The following is a 21,250-nucleotide window of genomic DNA, read 5'->3' on the forward strand; positions in this document are numbered from 1 at the left end:
CGCTGGATAATGATCTGTATTTATTGCCGACCTTCTGCGAATCGCTTGGCATTTAAAACGTTTGGCTGGCAATCTAACGAGAACGAGCTGCATTTGCTGCAGAATCTCCTGAGGCGAGGCTCAGATGGCGCGCTGTTTTCATGATGGTTGACGTTCGTGGTGTTGAAATGTCCCTGCAAGTTTGGAATTGGCTAAAATAAGGTGCTGGGCAGATAGTCTAGACCCTCCAAGGAGCTTTGGTTTAAGTTCACTTCTGACATGGACAAAGATTCAGAGGGGTTTGGGTTGTTTTTAAACTTTCTTAACTGAACCTTTTTGACATGCCCTTGTGCACATCCATCAAGATAAAGAGGCCTTCACAGTCCAACGCTCTCATCTACAGCTGAAGCGGCAGCATGCCAAGTACTTGGAGCAGGGGGAGGGGGAATCAAAGGCGAGGGTTGTATTCTGCATCGTCTGTGTATGCTTTGGCATGTACTCGCTTCCCCTCTCTGGGCAGCAGGGTTGTCCCATGTATCAAATGGGAACAACAATTCTTACGTTGCCTTGAGATCCTCAAAAGAGAAGAACCACCTTCAAAAGATAACTTCTCCCTGAGATGATCTGAACTCAGCCAAAGGGACAGGCTGCTCCATAGCATCACACAGCACTTTCAGATACGGGTGCCTTAAACTGGAGTGCCAGGTGCATTAGTGTGCAGGATGCCCGTGCCAAAAGACCAGTCTGAGGCTCAGGCTGGCCCAGTCCTCTCTCACCAGCTAGGAGAAACTACATTCAACTCCCACTTTGCTGGGCATGAGCTACGTCAGAGACATCCTAGGTCACCTTTGGGGCCTCAACAGCACGTGGCAGTCTGAAGGAACCGAACACACGCAGACCCATCGTGTATTGGAAATTGTGTTGGGAAGCTAAGAAATGCATAACCGTGCATACCACAGTCCTGGAGGTTTATAAACACCATCCAGGAAGGGCACATGTTCTGTTTTAACAAGAGTCGAAATGCTACTCGGTGCCGTCTCAGCGTAGGAATGAAACGCAAGACAAGAATGAGAACCATCTTCCAACCAGACCTCCTAAAACAAAGCCAAATAAGAAACTGCAAGGTTTCTCCTGCATGGTATAAATAGCACCAAAGAAACAGGAAGTTCTGTTAAATCACCCGGGATTAGGGTTGCCAACCCTCCCGGACTGGCCGGGAGTCTACCGGAATCGGCATCGGTCTCTTGGTGACTACTGAAAGCAATCTGGGAGATTTTAATAGGATATGAACAGGTTAATGAAAATGTGTCACGTTGGGGAAAAAAATCTCCCGGAATAGCTTCAGTCACAGTTGGCAACCCAACCTGGGATAGAAAACAGCTATCCATTGCACCCTCCAACTTCTAGCCCCTAGTTAAAGCTTCTGTTTTTCAGGCCACAATAATTCCCCTACCAAACCCCCGTGTTCCCACCACTTCTCATCTGCCTCCCCGTAAAAACGGTAAAAGTATTGTCTGCATGCTGCTAATACCAGGGATTGAAGCAAGATTTGGCCCCTCTCATGTGTACTCTTGGAAGACAGGAAAGGGAGCAGGCATTTTCCAAAGCCCAGGAAACCATTGACTCTGTAAATAAGAGGCTGGATTGGTTAGTGATAGAGCTGAGCGGTTAAGTAAATGCCGTAAAATGAAATGGTGAATGGGAGTATATTACAGCCCCGAGTGTTTTGCCCCTTCTGCACTTGCAATTCCCCATAACAGAACATAAAGCAAACTCAGTGTATTTTATTTTGTTATCAGGTAGGGACAGTCACTTTTAAATTATAGTTCCCTATAAACTGCTATCAGATAACTCTTGTTCTATTTTATTGTGGTGTTACTGACTTATCATATATGACAGGAAGAGGGAAAAAAAACAACATTGCAACCATTGCTAGCCACAGCCGTCTCTAGAAATGCTAAGACAAGTATTAAACACTTTTTTTGAGAAGAAAGAAAAGCTGAATCGTGGACAAAAAGATACAATACATACAGGAGATGACAACACACCATGGGAATGTCAAGATGATTGCCACCACCCAAAAGATGCGCTGCTTTAGTCTGAAGGAAAGTAGCCATCCTAGGAAATTTAAAGACGGTCAGATTATTCATTGCCAATAGCTTATGAAATGATCTCGTCCATTTGGCCCTGTGCACTGAACTGCACACAAATAAACCACAATTTTTGTTTTAATAAATTTGTTTCCTGAAATCATTTGACGTATGGTCTTCAATGAATGCATCTGAGCATGAACATTATGAATCTCTGTTTGCACTGACCTCCCAATCTGTTAGTTGGAACTCGCTGTTCAAGTTGCACGTAGAAGTGCCCACTGGAGCTCGCACTGCATTGCTTCTGTTCTGCGATTGGGTAAACACAACCTTTATTGAACCACTTGTATTTCCCTTCAAACTCAATTTTGTTCAGCCCAACGGGGAAATTCACTTGCTTGCAGAGGGACACAGCACAGCAAGCAGATGCACCTCTTAAGACCTCAAATGAGGAGCAGGCCACTCATTCTGTAGAGTCCATGAGCTGCCCCATTTGCAGAAGGCTGCATACCACCCTGAATTCATTTCATTTTTTTAATTAGACAGATCTCAGCTACAGACCCAGAATTCACTGCCTACACATATATGAAAAGGCAAAACTTTCCTTGGATAAATACTAATAAAAGGTTAGAAGCATGCATTGTCAAAACCCAGTTTCTAATTCAGCAAACACTTGACCAACATGCTTTTATTTTATTCAACTTCTCTTAGATTGAAAATGTTTAACATGCAGTCATTATGAAAGGGTAAGTGTTCTTAGATCGCTGAGATAGCTGTTCACCAGGGCACCCCAAGGAAAAATAAGGTCTAATTGTCATAAACTGCTAGAAGACTGTTTTAGACTGGGCATAAGGAAAAAAACTTCTTTATTGTCTGAGTCTCCCAAGTCTGGAATAGACTCCCCCCAGAAGTGGTGCAAGCACCTACTCTGGATACCTTTAAGAAAAGCTTGGATGCTTACCTTGCTGGGGTGATCTGACCCCAGCTGACTTCCTGCCCCTGGGGCAGGGGGCTGGACCCGATGATCTTGCGAGGTCCCTTCCAGCCCTAATGTCTACGAAATCTATGAAGCTAGGAGAAGGTTTCTCCAGAACTGGAAGATTAGGTACTAATCAGCTCCCTTTATGAACAAAACAGGTAATGTCCAGCACTGATGATATCAGCAAGCTCCAGTATCTCCCACAGACCTCCCAAAAAACATGAGCATCGGGGGGTCAAGATCAAGACAGAAGATAGAAGTATAAAAAGAAATCAACTGCATTTAACCAATTTAAGCTCTATTAATCTTTACTTGCAGGGTCACCTGAGGCCGGTATATAGTCACACAGATAAGAAACCTTCAGGTCATTATTTGAACTTTAAAATAGCTATTCAGAAATTAAATTTCTGGAGAGCAGCTGAACAATAAGAAGGTCGGGATATCTCTTTAAAGTCCTTTTCTAACCACACAGACAAATCTATGGACATGCACATGGCATGCCCTGTCCAAGGATGGGTTCCTCGGAAGTCTTATTGTGAGAATAAACACATGGAAGTGGAGTTAGACTGCTGGTAGCCTTCCAGTCGCTCTGCTGCAGTGCTCAGTCCAGCAAGCTATCCGCACACCGTGGCTATGACCATCTGCCACTTCACTCCTGCAGCCCTTCTCCCAGCTCTGCCAATCACTTTGGTTCCCGTCTACAATATCCATGCCGGTTTCTGTCTACAATATCCATGCTATGCTCTTCTTTGCCTCTCTGGCAGCGCTGCCAGTCTCTCACAATCCCGGACTGCATGTATTTCGATATTCCAGTCCTGGTTCTTGCTTAAGCAGAAGCTGCCTATTTTGTAGGTAATTTAGGGACGTGAACAAGCATTCTGATGGGATTAAATTAACAGCCTCAACTCCAAATGCAATTTATAAATGGCCTAAGCCAAATATGACTCTGTCCATCTCATGTGCATTTTAACACACCGCGCTCCCTAAGACACTCAAATGAAGTATTGTTAATTCCTCATTTAAATGAAATTCCTGGGGAGGATTTGGAAAGGAGTCAGATAAATGAGGCTAAATAAACTAAATCAGAAAGAAGCAGAAAAGCTTTATTTGCAGCTCTTGAACTCCGGGAATTGGGGAATTCAGAAAGTCTCCCAGGCTGAATTATGGTGATAATAAAGCACCTGCTGAAGAGACCTCCAAATGCAGTAATCAAATTATTTCATTGCCCCAGAATAATCAAAAATGCAGGTTCCCTTTTCAGAACAAAGACTCGACAGAAGGAAAACCAGGATGGAGAGGTGGAGTTCAAATTTCCCGCACCGCATGCACGGTAACAAAAAATGACATGCAAGCTGCAAGCCTTACGGTGCCACTGAAGTGACTGGGAGTTTAATCCATTTTTAGTTGCTACTGTAAGGTTATTGATAAAAAGCGCACGTAAGCACAGAAATGCAGTAAACTATAGATCACCCAAAGCATCTCAACTTGTGCTTTAAAAAATAAAAATCCCAATGAAGAAAGAAACTGTTTGATATCAGCATACCCATAATTATGTCACGTTTGACTGCTTTCAGAAGGATCAGCTTATACTTAAGGCTAGGATTCAGAGTATTTGGATTCAACTTCCCGCTCCGACAGACTAGTTACCTGCGTGGGCAAGTCTCCTAATCTGTCTAATGCAGGCAGAGCACAGCAGTTAAGTATAAGTTTAAAGTAGACGCTTTAGATCCCATACATTTGAAGGGCGTGAAACATGGGCTTAAGTTTTATCGGGACCTCTGTGCCTCAGTTACCCGTCTGTAATGAAGGAGCAATGGGGCTTCTGTTATCTTATCCTTTGCCTTCTCCGATTAAACTAAGTTCTTCTGGGGCAAGGACTGTCCCCCGGTATGTCTGGGCTCAACAGGGTACGCCCATCCGTTAACACCAGGAGGTGCTACGGTAATATAAACAGCGAGTCAACCTGCACCAGAACCGAATGGTCAACTTTTCAACTTGCTTCATTAAAAGCGTTCAGAGATTTGCCCTCAGCAGCTGTCAGAATCACAATCGAAAGTTTTGACGAGGTCAGAAGCACTGCCTAGTTTCGCGACACAATTGTTTTAACCTTAACGGGAAAAAAAAAAGGCAAACATAAGAAACTTGTTAGTGGTGCGCCTGCACAAACCGGCCGAACCTTATTATATTTTCATTTGCTAAAATGTAATTAATGGAGGCTTTTAAACCCTCGGAACCTTTCAAATTAATGAAAAGTCCACCCAAGTAAATTAGACTTGTAGTCCAAGTGCTGCAGATTTAAATTACGGTAGTTATCCTGACAGGAACCAAGTAACAGCTGTCACATACAATTATTTTTAGGGCTGCTACTAAACCATTTTCACATTATGAGCTGCCACCTCTCAGCAGCTAACAGCGGCTTCGCATTTTATCATGACAAAGAATTAGAGCCATCCGGTTATCTCTTTGAGTATTACACACATTTATGGCATACTGTGCATTAAACAGAGCTACATCCCACTGCCAGCTCGACACGTTCTGCCATAGCTCGGAGGGCAGCAAAGGCCCTATGTTGCATCACGGCAAGTATGACATCATCCAAACCTATGAACCAATAGGGTTCTAGTATCTCAATGACCAAAACCAGCTTTGAGGGTGATTGGACAAGGTCTCACCTGATGTCACAAGCCGGCTGCCTACCACACAATGCCTTCAAACCTGAATGCGTATCTGCCTCCTGTAACACCAGATCCTGTCTCTCCGGGCACAGCTCTCCCGTGTGATCATCATGCCACAAGAAGGAGGAACCTCTGTCTGCTTATGGTTTTAAATCATGGTTATTCCCTTGATTTCCACCAAAGGAGCTTGGAGCCAAACCACCCCTGGGTTGAACCTGGTCGTTATGTAAGACCAAGCTTTTGAAACCATGGCCCGGATGGCTGGGAAAAAACCGAAGGGGAAGTTATCCTCCTATCTGCTCTTCTTCATAACTTTCAAGGAGCAATACAAAGCAACCCAAGTGGCACAAAGCCCGAACGCCGTCGAATTATCCAAAAAGTGCTCAGAAAAATGGAAGGCAATGTCCGCCGAGGAAAAGAAGAAGTACGAGGAGATGGCAAAGCAGCATAATGCCCAGTACACAAAGAAGAACAAATCGAATCCTTTGCGGGGCGTGAGGAGGGTGCCGAATACGAGAGACAGGAAGAAAAGAAGCCGGACCAAGAAGCCCCTGCCTGCCTTCTTCCTCTTCATGGCTGATCACCGCCCGGCACTTAAGAAATCAAACCCACGCTGGGCAGTAGTGGACATTGCCAAGGAGCTGGGCGCCATGTGGCACAAGCAACCCGAAAAGGACAAAGACAAGTACAAACAGAAGGCGGCACAGATGAGGCAGAAAACACAAAAGAAAAAGGAAACGGGGATCGGAGGGAGCCAGAAAGGCTCTCAGAGAAGAGGAAAGAAGACGAAAGAAGAAACCAGTGACTTTGACCGTGTGTTTTGTTAATAAGACCCATCGGAGCCCATCTCCTCATGCCCTTTAGCTGCAGCTTAAAACTTAAGTAAAAACAAATGCAGACTCAGATGAAGTGCAATTCCTTACAGGGAGGATAGTTTAACATGAACGTTGCTGGTGAGGAATGAGGAGCTGGCACAGCCTGGAGAATGACGTTTTCCATGTGTCCTAGGTATAGGTATGGCACAAAGGATGGCTGGTGGGGGCAGAGGTCTTTAGCATCACTTAAACTAAATGGCCCGTCTATAGGAGGGAAGACTCTGGTTAGTTGGCTCCATTTCCACAGAGAATTACCAACTAGCAGGTATGCCAATTAACGCTTAGCGGGGCCACGGCTTTTGTGATGTGAACTCTTGCCCACTAGAAAACACCCAGCAATTCATTTCACTTAAGCCATTAAGGTGTCATCAGATGGAAACAACTTTGTTAGTATAACCAAACTGAGTTACATACAGAGGAACACATTTATCATTGCCGTGTGTCCCACTGAGGTTAGCCGCATTACATCAGAGACCAAAAGAGTGCACTAGTTTTATCATTAGATCTCCGGTGATTTTTGTATTCATAGACAGTATGCAGGAAGTGGGAAAGGTTACACTAGCAAGTTACAGTAGGACGAGGAGGAGGTAATGGCATATTACAGTTCAGCCTGGCTGAACGATTGCTGAGCAAGTGAATTCCAGCCGTAATGAATGGCCGGCATTGGGAACAAAGTACAATTAGGGTATTGAGTAGGAGATGTTACATTCTGTTTCTCAACCCCTCTCCTGTTCCAATTCGCTTAGGTTGTGACTTTGCCAATAGGCGAGTGCTTCTCATCTACAGCAACATTTGAAGGCCGCCCCTGGTTTTAAATAATCCAGCAATATTGAAGATTCAAGGCGGAAAGTTTGCATTTGGCCCATGTCGCCTTTTGTTTTGCAGTGACTCTCGTTATCGGGCATGGCACATTGATAAAGGCTTGCGATCTTATTCATGCCTATTGATACTGGGGGGAGGGGTGAAAATCTGACCCTCAGAAACTAAATTGGACAAAGTGCTAAAAGGGATGGAGTATGTGAGAACGTCTTATAAAGACAGCTGTGAGGAAAACGAGAGTGAAAAAAGCTAAAATCAATATGGGATGGAAAGGAAACAAGCTACATTGTGATGATCTGACAGGATCGCAGAAAAGTAGGGCTGGAAGGGACCTCATCTAGTCCAGCCCCCTGCTCAAAGCAGGACCAGTCCTGACTAACCCATCCCAGCCAAGGGTGTCCAACTTGCTCTTGACTATTTCCAAGCATGGAGATGCCACCATTTTTCTAGGTGGCCTGTTCCAATGCTCAGCCACCCTCATGGTCAGAAAGCTCCTCCTAATCTCCAACCTAAATTTCCCCTGCTGAAGCTTGAGGCCATTGCTCCTAGCCATGTCCCCTACAGTCACAGAGAAAAGCCCATCTCTATTTTCTCTCTAATTACTCTTCAAGTCCTCAATCGCTTTTGCTTCTCTGCACCAGACTTTTTCCAAATTGTACCCTGCCATCTTTAAGTGTGAGCCACAAAATGGGACACGGTACTTCGGGTACGGCCTCACCAGTGCTGAATATAGCCGAAGAATCCCTTCCCTGGATTTGCAAGTCCTGTTAATACAACCCAATAAGGCAATGGCTTTTTTTTTTTCTTTTCGAGTGAATTCCCTGCAAAGAACTGGTCTAAGGATCCATAGGGAATCTGGATATTTATTCAGTCAATAACTGTCATAGGAAAACAAGAGAGATGCAACAAGTTCAACTGCACGGGTCAGTAGCCTGCAATTCTGGAAGCTTCAAGGGTAGTTTCCTTCCAGCTTCCTGATGGAAAAAGACAAATGCCTCCCCACACACCTTTTGCCAAACTCACTGGCTCCTGGTATTGGGAGGGCATGGTACCAGGGTACTTCCTTCATTTCAAAACCTTTATCAGGGTAGAGCTCTGGCTATGAAGAAGGTCATGTTAAGAGCCTTGCTGCGTCATCATTTTCAGCGGGCTAAAAACCCATGCACATTGCACAGAAATCCCACCTTCCCGCATAAGAAAAGCAATTTATAAGCTGATTTAAAAAAAACACGTTATGACAATATGGGTGAATTTTTAAAAAAAGAAATATGAACAAGGAGCAGCATAAATAAACTAGGGGGGAAGGAATCTGTTCTGACTAAAACTGGGTGCATCTACACGTGCACTTTACTGCGGAGTAGATTAATTAGCTCTGCAGTAGAGCATCACAGTCTATGTGTGTGTCAATATTAAGGCAAAGTGCACTAATTAACTCCGCCATAGGATAGGACTGTTGGGGACTGTACTATCTTACAGCAGAGTACTTTACTGTGCCAAAACACACATGTAGATGGTGACCCCAGCTCAAACTGCTGCTGTCCCAGGCACATGTGTAGATGCTGCACCTGGGAGCAGTTGTGTCTGGTTCAAACTGCTCCGGAGTTTATCGTGCTGCATTAATTGCATGTGTAGATGCACCTGCTCTTACATGAAACAATGGTTCTAAAAACTACAGGACGTGGGGAAAGGGAGAGTGGGGAGAAAAGCACCACACTTCCCACAACTCACACTAAGTTACCTGAAGATCTCAAAAGACTTCTAATCACCTACTCAGAGCCCACTTGGCACATGAAGAAACTTAAGCATGGGGCGTTTAAATGCCTTAATCTAGGACTCTCAAAGTCGGTGGCACAACCTATATACAGAACAGAGCGGTTGTGATTCTATGCCCTTTTATTCTAATGCCATGCCCAGTCAGAGGGAAGGGCACTTTTGCTTGGGTACACCTGTTCTCCTTGCCCTGGACAGTTGAAAAGAACTGGGTTCAGCTTCATGGTTTACTCTGAATGGTGCTTATATTTTCTTCGTTTGGTAAGGAGGGGTGAGGTTGTGAATCTGAATATATTCAGCATGTCCCCTTGCTAAGAAGGGTGCCAATATTCTGACAAGGCAGTAGACGTGTTCTTCCACCCATGATTAAACACAGTCAACCCTGCTGGCTTGATTAAAGATGGAAAATCTCATTTCTGAGTGCAAGTTCAGTGACTCACTGGGTTAATAAACCACCTTTTAAAACACTGGAGACCTCTCAAAACCAAGGATGTAATCCCAGCTCAGCTCCCCAAGGGAAAATAAGTTTGATTATTTTGTTCTTGATTCCATTTTTCAACATCCTTAAATGAGTACATAATTCGTAAGAGCTGGCAGTTCCTGTCTCAGGGCAAGGAATAACAGTAGGCACTTGTAGGTTAAGACTGTGTTAGCAGAGGATGGGGGAGCCGTGTCAGCACAGACTTGAAATGGTGCAAGGAGTGCATAGCAAGGAAGCTTCAAGCTGTTGAAACTCTATACAAATTTAAATTACAGAGCTTATCTGAGGGCTGGAGATGGGTTTTTAGCATGAAGGGCTCCCATCCAGTACTGCCTGAAGACAGTAAGATTTACTCTTTCACGAGCTTTTGAATCTGGCCTGGAAACCAGGAGGTACTGTTGTCAGGGCTAAGGTCAAATTGGCAGAGACATAAGACACTGAGGTCACGTCTGCAAAAGATGCATTAATGCGCATCAGCCTAAATTAATGCACATTACAGATGCGCATCTACATATGCGCATCCTTAATGCACATTAACTTTGGCTAGCAGGGCATTTTTACACGTGGTTCTGACGCGGCACCGGGCACTTTTAATTAGCGAGCCGCACTAATTAATAGCGCCCATGTGTCACATGTATCAGCAGCACAGTGCGTCTCCCCGCTGAGAAAATGGTGGCAGGGTGCTCTGAATTAAAACACATCAAATGTGTTTTATTTCAAAGCACACCACCGCTATTTTCTCAGTGTGGAGACGTGTTTCGCCACTGATAAATGTGACATGAGAGGCTGCCAGAGCAGGTCAATGTACGTGCTCCAAGTCTGCTCAAAGGTGCTGGATTTCCTGCGTGTTGAGGCAGGTTCCTGACATGTATGTAAGTGCCCATCACATCTAAATTTGATACCTACAAATGCAGGTATCAAATTTAGGCATGATTAGTTAAAGCTCATTAACATATGTGTAGATGTGACGCGGCACTAACTTTATTGCCAGGTCTACCCAACCACTAGGGGGCTGGCCTGAGCCTGAGCCCAGCTCCACGGCTCCTGGCTGGCAGCCTCTCCTGACTTCAATTTGGGACTAAAGTTAGTCCCAAGTGCTGCAAGCTCGGTGGCCAGAGTCTGGAGCTTCACCCAGTGGCCACAGGGACACGTGGCAAGACTGGAGGGACTTGGGACTAACTTTAGACCCAAGTCTCTGCATGTGTAGACACCTGCCAAAAATTGCTTAATGCACGTTAAATTTAGTCACGCTTATGTGCACATGTAGACGTGCCCTGAGAGTACTGCTTAGCACCCATAAATATTGAATATTTTTATACAAGGTCATTACCACAATGCCATGACTTCTATCACCACAAGAAGGGTATTGTTGTTAACCCAAACTCTTCGGCCATCCACACAGAAGATCCTCTGACTTGGGTTGAAGTACTTGAAGGCTGGTCTAACTTCGATGGTCAGAAGTACTGCTTTGAACCCAGGCTCTAGTTTAAGTCAGGCTGAAAACTCCCCACTCGTTGAAATGAGGATAAAGGCAAACAAGGTATTAAGCAAGCTACAATTGGAAAGGGGTGTCTAAGGGCAACACAAATGGGTCCTTTAATACACTGGCCAGAAAGAAAAAAGACTAGGAAGTTGTGGGCCCACTACTGAATAGCTAGGGTGAGCTCTTAACAGAGGATGCAAAGAAGGTGGAGCAAGCAACTAATAAAAAAATAGGCAAGAAAGGGGAAAGGAAGAGGGTCATGCACATATCAGAGGGCTTTTGATGAGTCTGAAGCCAGCAGGGCCTAGAGGCGAGGGGCATGGCTTCTGCTGCTACAGGTTGCTGCTGGTAGGCTAGGGCCAGGGGCAGCACCGGGCTCTTTCCAGCATGGGAATTGAGCCGACTGCTCTCGGGGTGGGCAGCGGCAGCACTGGGAGGGGTGTTGGGGGGCTATGGTGAATTTTGGGGTGGCTGTAGCCCCCCCCGCCCCAGCACAGCCTGGCTCAGCACCACCACTGGGAAAAGCCCGGAGCAGCCCTGGCCCCAGCCCACAGCAGCAGCCCATAGCAGCAGGAGCTGCGCTCCCCGCCCCGGCTGTGCCCCACTCCCCCCAGCCCCTGCTCCTACCTGTGCCCCACTCCCTCCCACACCGCTGGGGCCTCGATCTGCCCCCCACCCACAGCCTTTCCCCTCCCCCCACAGATTTACCTGCTGCCAATCACTTAAGAGTGAATTTACCTTGCATATAATGAATTTGGGGTATAAAAAGGGTCATCGCATAAGAGTGAATTCGCATATACAGAACCCACATAAAGCCTGTAGTTGTCAGGAAATGCTTTCTTGTGGCTAGAGCAGTGAGGAAGTGGAACGGACGGCCCAGTGAAGATGTGGAAGCTTCTTTGTTGGAGGTTTTCACAAATATTCGGTAAGTACTGGTCAGGGGTAATCCTGAATCCAAGAAAAGCAGGGCTGAAAGGGACTTCAGGAGGTACTGCAGCCCAGCCAGTCCTCCCCCAGTCCCTGTTTCTTCATGAGATTGTTCTGTCCCAAGTGCAAGACTTTGCACTTGTCCTTCCTATATCTCATTTGATTGATTTGGACCATTTCTCCAATTTGTCAAAGTCATTCTGAATCTTTTACCTTACCTTCCTGAGTACCTGTAACTCCACCCATCTCGGTGTCATCTGCAAATTTGCCAAGCGTACACTCAAATCCAACCTTCCAAATCATATCGGAGCCATCCGATCATATGAGACCCAGGACAGGCCACTTGATACTTCTTCACAACTAGACTTTGAGCTATTGATTGATAGCTTGCTAATGAGAATGTCATGGCAGATGGCATCAGAAGCCCTGATGAAGTCACAGATTTGCTGGTGAGCCCAGAGGCAGTGAAGCCACGGTAGGAAAGACATACTAAGGAACATGACTAACGTCCATCTCATGTGGCCTCTTATTCTCTCTCACCCTCTGTCAGGGGGACAATTATCAGTGAAGTGTTTCATTTTGATAGGATCTCTGTTTGTTGGAAAGGCTTGGGTCAAATGCCAGCCGCCTGACCTTCCTTCCACAGACCCTAAAAAAATCCTTTCTGCTTTTTAAACTCTTGGTTAGAGCAAACTCCGCTGGTGATAAAATCTTTGTCCTTTATTTCACCAACTGGGCATTTTTGGGGGGCGGTCTTAGCACCATCTGCTGTAGTGCCCGGAGAACGTGTCATTGTGGTCAGCAGTTTTCATTGCAGAGCGAGTTAAATCTCCAAGGCCTGGTCCCTCTAAGTCGTTAGTATGGACACTGCTGGCATATTAAGTGAAAAATAATTCTCGGCTATGACTTGGTGGCAGAGTGTTTAACTCAGCAGGGACAAGAAATATCACATTAATGGTCCTCATAACTGCATGGCCGCTAACAGTTTGACAGGATCCATCAATTAAAATCTATTCCCAGCTGCACTAGTTAGGGTGACTCCAGACTGTTTAGTTATTTTTATAACATATTACAAATACTAAAGAGGTTAACACACAGGTGCATGCAGGCACATAAATGCACAAGGCACCCTCCCTCCAATTGGGCTTTTAAAATAACGACATATGTGCGTCTCCGTTTCCTTGTGTTGCACATTTCACAAGTGATTGCTATGCAGGCAAAAACCATGCTCTGTGAAGTTGGCACACAGGTTCCACTCAATTTAGCACATCACGGTCTGATCGTGAGTAATGCCCTTATATTCCTGCAGCGGTGCCTCAAAACACACTCCTCGCTGCAAACACACACACTCCAATAAACTCTCAGTATGGCTCTTTCCACTAACCCTCCTCCACCGAGATGCATCCTGCCAGCCTCCTGCACTGCTGACCAACTGCAACTTTAAGGGATTTGTGATAAATAGAGGGCACTGTTTTCCCCTAGCCTAGGGGTGGGCAATTATTGTAGCTGGAGGGCTACTTAACGAGTTTTGGTGAGCTGTTGAAGGCCTTGCACATAAAACCTTTTAGAAGATATCATTATAACAACGTATAGATTAAAAAAAAAAAAAGCATACACTAAAACTCAAACATCTACTGTAACATATTTTAATTTTATTTTAAACAAACATTTTTGTCTTAATTTATGTTGTTATATGAGGCAATTGCACAATAGCTCAAAATAAAGTCTTACTCTTGTAAACTGTGTAGGGAGGTGTGGGTGTGGGTAGGAATGTGGGGTGTGTGTGTGTTTGGGAGGCTGCCTGCACACTAGGTCCCAGGAGCCAGCCAGGAGCAAGGGGAGGGAAGGAGGAAGGGAGTGGTAGGGGTGTGTGCAGCAGAGCTCATCCTGATGGTGCAGTGCAGGTGAAGACTGAGACCCCATCCAGCCCGAGGCTGCCCCTATAGTGCTCCACGTGGGGCCAAGCTTGGCCCACTTCCACCCAGGACAGCCTGTGCCGTACTCCCATCTGTGCCCACCAGCTCCAACCCTGGCTACGAGCAGCATGCCCAGCTTCCCAGCAGGGCTGCTCCTGGTGCAGCTGCAACCACCCAGATATTGCTCGGCTCTCCCTACCTCCACCTCCCTCTCCCCTCCTCCTAACTCCCTCTCCTCCTGCCCTTGCTGTGCCTTGCAGGCAGGGGGGAAACTGCAGCTGAGCAGCTCCTCCCCTGCACTGGGCTCCAGATCCTGGCCACCTTCAACCCGCTCGGCTGCCTTCGGATGGCTGCTCATCATTCTCATTCTCGTCATTATTATTATTATTATTATTACCACCCCCATTTTGCAGATGGGAAAAGTGAAGCCCAGACAGGTCAAGGCTAATGTTTTTTTTAAAACTTGGCTACCTAACTGTTAGGCACCTAAAGAAGTCGCCTGAATTTGGGGCAGCATCAATTCGTGCTCAGAAGCTCTGGAAGTCAGACCACATTTATTTAGAAGACGAACCTGAGATTCCTTAGGTGATGTGGCCAAAGAAGCATCAATGAGAGATTAGTAGAAGAATCCTGTTATAAGACCAAGAGGAATTCCTGGTTCTTTGGGATCTTTGCTCAGGGCGCTGAGCTACTCATTTCAGTAAAATAGTTATACTAAGGAAGTGTGATCCAGGGCAGACTGCTAGAGGTCATTGGCAAAAGGGGAAATGTCTAGGAATAATTTTTAGTACACTGAATGACTCAGAGCTCCATATAGCACTAGAGAGCCATGTAGCTGGTTTGCTTTATCAGACAGCATGCATACCCCTTTGGAATAGCATCCCTGCTCAGCAGTCAGGATTAAGGGAAGCAGTGTGATCTACAAGGGCAACACTGGATTAAGGGAGCTGTTTTGCACTCCCCAGCTCTGCCACTGTCTTGTTGTGTAACCCTGGGTGAGTCATTTCACATCTCTAATTGAAAGGAGGAGAATGACAATGTGTCTCTCTCTTCATTAAGAGCTCTGAGACCTACAGATTAAATGTGCGATATAAAAGCTAATCACTGTTAACACAAAACTCCAAGCACTTTCTTAGCTGCCTAACTGAAACATCAATAGAGCATTGGTTTGTTCTTAGTGTTTGTTGATGAATTTGAAGGTGAAAGGGCCATGTATTATTAGTCTCGTTCTAATGAGGGGGAAATAGTTACCTTGAAGGCCATGGATAGATTCCCTCTCCCCCCACTTCCTATGCGCCAGTAAAAGCAGATGATGAAATTGCATCTGAAGCCCATGCATTCTTTCAATATTGGAACAATCCAGCTCAGCTGAGGCTCATTACAAGCCTTACCATGAAAGCTGTTCCACATGCTTTTCATATACTCAAAACTAATGATAATGACATTATAATAGATCTCGTAATATCATTTTTATACTGCTTAATGCAGCCTTTGTTACTGTTGCTAAGGGAAAGATGGGGAAAGAATACCTTTTCAGTTTTGCGGAAGAAAATTAGCTCGAATGCCACTGTCCCTTAGCGAGCCAACTTAATGGATTAATCTGGATAGCTGGCAGCAAGCGAGACAGACCGTGCTTACTTTTCCTGTCATCTTGATGAGGGGATATCAAAAGGCTTGGATTTCAGGCCGGAGAAGTGACCAGAAGTCTGAGACCATTATCCAAATGTCACGTCTTCAGCTGTCCACTTCCCTATGATGCTGGAAGTGAGTCCAGCTCCTACTACAGGCACAAATACAGGGCTGCTACCAGTTTTGCAGCACTACCTGTACACTGTAGACTCTGGATTCCTTACATATTTGACTATTTTCAGAGCCCTCAAAAATTCAGCTAAACTTTAGAAACATTTTGGGAAAACAGGTACCTCTAGGGGGAAAAAAAAAAATGAGCGCACTAAAAAACGCAGGTGCTTTTCTGTAACGTCCTGGACAGAACTGGGTACGTATGGACTGGAAGTGCAAAGAGCTGGATGCTAATGCCTGACCCTTATACTGATTTTCAGCACGGCCTTTGCCAAGTCATCTAAGTTGTCGCTATCTCCGTTTTCCCATCTGCAAACAGGGAATAAAGACACCTCTTTGCTTGCACCCTTTGTCTAGTTGATTTGGACTCCATGATCTTTGGGGTCAGGGATTGTTTGCTCCGTGTTTGTAGGATGCCAGGTGTCACACACCCCTCCCGATTTCTGTTGGGGCCACTAGCGACTACTATCAACACCGATCATGAAGAGGCCTTGGTTTCATCTCAGCTCAGGAATGTTTTCTTAAAGAGATCCTATTTAGCCGGGGCTCTCTACTCTGATGCTTTTAGTAACAAGGGGTGGGTGAGCGGGCACAAGCTCTCGTGTGCTGGCGAAGGTGGTGGGGGTGCCAGAACAGTGCACTGTGCCGGAGCAGCCAGAGATTCAGCACTGCAAAGGAAGGGAAAAGCCACTCATTTTTTTTTTACCGCTGAAAATTGTTGGTTTTCTGGCTGCTCAACATCCAGGTCAATGGCCAGAAGAAAAGGAGGTGACATTTCCACCCCGAGCAGCAAAAGTCTGGCTGCTGCCTCTGCACCCTGTGCCACCAGTAACCAGGGTATGGTACTGGCCACTATGCGAATAAAGCAAGTACAGGAAAAAAAATCCAGTCTCACAAAAAGCTTTTTGATACAGCATATCCTACCTTCCCCACCACCCCCCTTTCTTTTTTTTTTTAAGATAAAACCTTCCAAGGCTGAACATCCGGATATTGGCTACATGGTGCAAACCCAGCAAGCAAGCACGCTTCTCAAAAAGTGCTTGCTTTATTTGTTGAAGGTCAAACGCCTTCCTGGTACTACACAAAATAGATTAGGCTTCCCCTGGCATATTCATTAACTAAATTCTATTAGTCTTATTGCCAGTTCAGCACATTATGATAAGTATTAAATAGGGAGACGAAAGATTAAAAAAATTCTAACAACAGATTAAAAGGGAGAAAAAAAAAAAAAAAAGAGGCCATGGTGCTGCAGCTGAAGTAATCTGTTGGCTGGATTTGTGTTCCCACGGTCTGGGCAGAAGGTGCATTAGTTCAGCAGGAGAGAGGAGCACATTTCAGCTGGCTTTAGACGGGCCTTCCAGTAAGCCCCCAACAACGCTTGTAATGGATGCTATTTCTAGCCGTGTCCATCACCAATATTAGAGCTGGTGCTGGATCAGCAGTTTTCATTAATAAGCTTGTCCTCTCTTCCCTACCAAAATGCTGTCGTGTCAAGGATTTTAAGAGCACAGTCTAAACAAGCTCTATCCAGGCTGAGACCCAGCAGAAAAAGATACCTAGTGGATCTAGGACCCTTGCATCTCTCCGCCTTGCTACTGATTCACTGCAAGACCTGTGGGAAGTTCCCCGTCCCTACCAGACCCAGTTCATCAAAGCACTTAAACACATTATTTAATATTTAGCCCTATTAAAGGACGTAGCAGCCACTAAGGGGGGAAAAATTATAATCGTATTGTTCGCCATGTCCAAAGAATTAGGGGAGTTATTTTATAAAGAGAAGAGGGACCAAAACCACAAAACCCTAGACAAATACAGACAGGGAAACAATGCACTACAGGAGAGATTCGTTCTCCCAAACCATGCAATTAATATTCACTCTGCACAACCCTTTAGGAAATTACTTCCCACAAACTAATTGACATCTGTTGCAATCAGAGAAAGAGAGGAAGTTACAAGGGGTGGCTTAGGTTTCCTACATGTATTGGCTGGCTCACAAAGCACCTGCTAATTTTTATTATTTTTTTTTTAGTGGAAAGGATCAATATTGTATCATGCTGGCAGCCGGATTTCAATATAACCACGAGGTATCAATTATCACCATCTTCCTTATGAAATGGTGCTGGCAGGCCTGCTTCGTACTTAATAACAATAATCAAGCTCTGCCAAACCCACTGAACGGTGTATCTTGTGGTGAGGCTGGACCGCCGGGTTTCAGTATGTTTTTATCTGTCTGCAGAGACATGAGAGAGGAACATATCGCAGACTCTTCCGGTGCAGATAGGCTAGAGCAATCTACCCCTGATTTGACTCCATCGCCAAGAGCAGATACACGGTTCGCTCCCAAAACAGGCACAATTATAACGAGCACCTGTCAGACAGACGGTGGGGGAGCAGGTTTGTATTAAACCAGTGGTTTTCAAGCTCGGTCCTGTGGAAGCCTGCGGTTCTGTGATAGGTCATCTAGGGATCTGCAAAAAGATTGGGGGTGATCTGCCACTGTTGCCAGGCTGTACCGCTTGGCTCCACGTCAGCAAACGGTATGGGGTAGGTATCCAGGTTGTATCCATATTGTTCTAGAGGCAAAAGCAATGAGGACTCGCGGTCGAGGTGATATGTTTTATTAAACCAACTCGATTTTTTGCAAAAAAAACACAATAAAAAACCCTTTACGCTTGCAATTAAATAATTTTTTTTGCAAAAATCGAGTTGGTCTAATAAAAGATATCACCTCTACCATAAGTCCTGATGGCTTCTGCAGGGTACGGGGTAGGGCTCTGTGACAGAAATTGTTAAATGAAAGGGCTCCGTGATAGTTGGTCCCGTAAAAGGTATGATCCTAAGAAATCCTTGCTTCAGGGGAATCAGATGCCCAGCAGGCTCTCCATAACAGCTTCCCCAGGTAAGTAATGTTCTTGTATATTTTTCAAGGGGTTATTTTACCCTGGATTCTAGGGCTTAGTGATTTACTACATATTAGAGCTGCATTCGATGTGTCCACTTCACTTTTACTACACGGTAAAATCAATTTATGACCTGTAAATTTAAAATGTGCCCACACCCCTTGTTATACTCGTATTTAACTGCAAGCAAGTTGCAGGAAGCGGGGACCACTCTCTATGCTTCAACAGCATTCAGCACAATGGAGCCCTGGTTTTCTTGGTGACAATACAATATTTTTCACCCCTGAGTTTATTAACCCTAAACAGCCCTGTTCCCAAAGGTAAGATGTTTAGCACCAGTTCTTCAGGTGTCCTTGCAGTCCTTGATGTAAAAGCATCCTGAGTAAGGGTAATGAAATGCAGGTACGCTCATGAGTGTGTCCTTGTCACCTAACCCCAGAGCCATCTGCTTGTTTCTTTTGCATGACAACACCGGCATCAAGGAAAAGGCAGGTGCTACTTTATTAGAAGTGCAATTAGAGGAGCATTTTTTTAAACCGATCTGATTCTCTCTCCCCCTGACGTTCCTGTTTAGAGGGATAAAATAAATATTTTGTTGCATTTCCTCCAGTCTTAATAAAAAACACATCAAGGTACAAGAGATGATTAAAGAGACATTATTAACGTGGATATACACATCTTTCCTCCTTATAGTAGAACAGGATTATGCACGGCACGCTAAGCAAGATGTGAAGTATTTTATGCAAAAGCAATTATATAGATGGCTGTACTTTGCTCCCTTTTCATATAGGGTAGGAGAGAAAAAGTCAGCCTTTAAAAGCAGACCCTATGAATAGTTCATTTAGGATTAGACACAATATATATGGCGAATGGTTATGGATATGGTTATATCTTGATCTCCCTGTAAAGCATAATTTCTCTCAAGCTTTTGTTGCTTTTTATTTGAAAGTGTTTTGTCCTTCATAAAACAAGCAGCATAAAAGTGACCTCACAGAGGGTTAAATGAATTAGCATTAATTCCTGAATTTACAGGACGTAGGGGAAACCACTCAATATGATCTGAAATGAAATGTCAGCAACAGAATCCCACTGCTTGCCTCTAAAGTGCCACTTGGCTAAGGCTGGGATGGTGTATAGGGCAGCAGCAGTAATCTCACAACTGTCCAATACTACAGATTAACGGGTTTGGATGATTTGCTTTATTAGCTAAATCCTGGAGCTGAAGAGAATGAAAAGGTCCTTATAGGTATGTGTGTGTGTGATGAACATTATTAATAAAAGATGTTATAAATATGGAAACATCAAGAGAACATATGCCTCTCTTTTTTAACCAGGCTTCTGTTTTAAAAGACAAAAAAAAAAAAAAAAAAAAAGATCTTATGACAGCCTGGTTTCTTCAGAAATCAATCCAGAGTTCTCTGTCTGACTTAATCCTGATGCTGAATCAAACAAAGCCTTCATCAAGTGTTGCTAAAACACAGCAAACATATTAATCCCTTCTTTCTGTGCTTAGGAACAGCTTTATCAGATTACAGCTTGCCCTGCAAGAGTCAGAGCAGAGCTGTGAGATTTAGAAATCCTGGCTAAGAAACTGAGTTGTGTTGAGACCTTGGCCAAGTGACTTCATGTCTCTGCCTCAACCTGTTCCAAGAGTGTCACGGAGGGGGAACCGGTTCACGTGCATCACCGATCAGAAGTATCCTCATTTATAAGTGTACTAAGTAGAACCGCCACCCTTTAGGGACTACATTGGTACCAGACCGCTACAAGGGGGTGGTCGAGTATCTAGACTATCAAGCCTTCCTCAATCTGGAATTTCTCTAGATTCCCCTAGAGGCTGGATTGGCTGCTGGCCGAGAAAGAGCAAGATGTCACAGCCCACAATTGCAATTTCTGCTCCCCCTTCTCAAAAATTAAATTAAATTAAATTAAAAAGACTTAAAGCATTTAAAAAAAAAAAAATGTAATTCCACTTTACCAAAGCTATGTGGTATACCCTGAATGGGTTCATGGGTTTGTTTGTTTTTTTGTTGTTTGTTTTCTTTTGAGGGGGGTAATTATTAAATTTTGTGTCTCCAGCCTAATTAGCCAAATCAGTTCCTAATTCCATTGACTGAGCAGAGCTCAATTGTTCACATCTGTCTACCACCAGCAGGTATCTTCTCTCCCAGAATTTTCAGCCTGGGGCTTCAGATACTCCTAAATCCATGGCAGGCATCCTATGTGCAAGCCCCAAACCCAGAAGCCTTCGAGTTCAGATGCCCAGGGGCGACGCGTAGGGGGTGCACGTGACTGCACACGCATCCCCTGCGCATGGCGGTCGCTGGCATCTGTGGATGGTCTGCAATCCATTTTACTCACCAAGGCACCCCTGAGGGTTACAAGAAATAATGGTCATAAGCTAGCAGAGAGCAGATTTAGATTAGACATTAGGAAAAACTTCTTCACAGTTAGAGTGGCCAAAGTCTGGAATGGGCTCCCAAGGGAGATGGTGCTCTCCCCTGCCCTGGGGGTCTTCAAGAGGAGGTTAGATGGCATCTAGCTGGGGTCATCTAA

At 44.9% G+C, this 21,250-nt stretch overlaps 1 protein-coding gene and 1 pseudogene across 1 annotated transcript in view; one reads left to right on the forward strand and one right to left on the reverse strand.

Annotated features, from left to right (window-relative positions):
* CSMD2 (CUB and Sushi multiple domains 2) overlaps window positions 1–21,250 on the reverse strand; it is a 92,025-nt gene that overhangs the window by 66,049 nt on the left and 4,726 nt on the right. The window lies entirely within an intron of this gene.
* On the forward strand, window positions 5,972–6,550 carry LOC102368620 (annotated as a pseudogene).

The sequence above is a fragment of the Alligator sinensis genome, unplaced genomic scaffold, assembly GCF_000455745.1.
Source record: "Alligator sinensis unplaced genomic scaffold, ASM45574v1 scaffold547_1, whole genome shotgun sequence".
In the NCBI taxonomy this organism is placed as follows: Eukaryota; Metazoa; Chordata; order Crocodylia; family Alligatoridae; genus Alligator; species Alligator sinensis.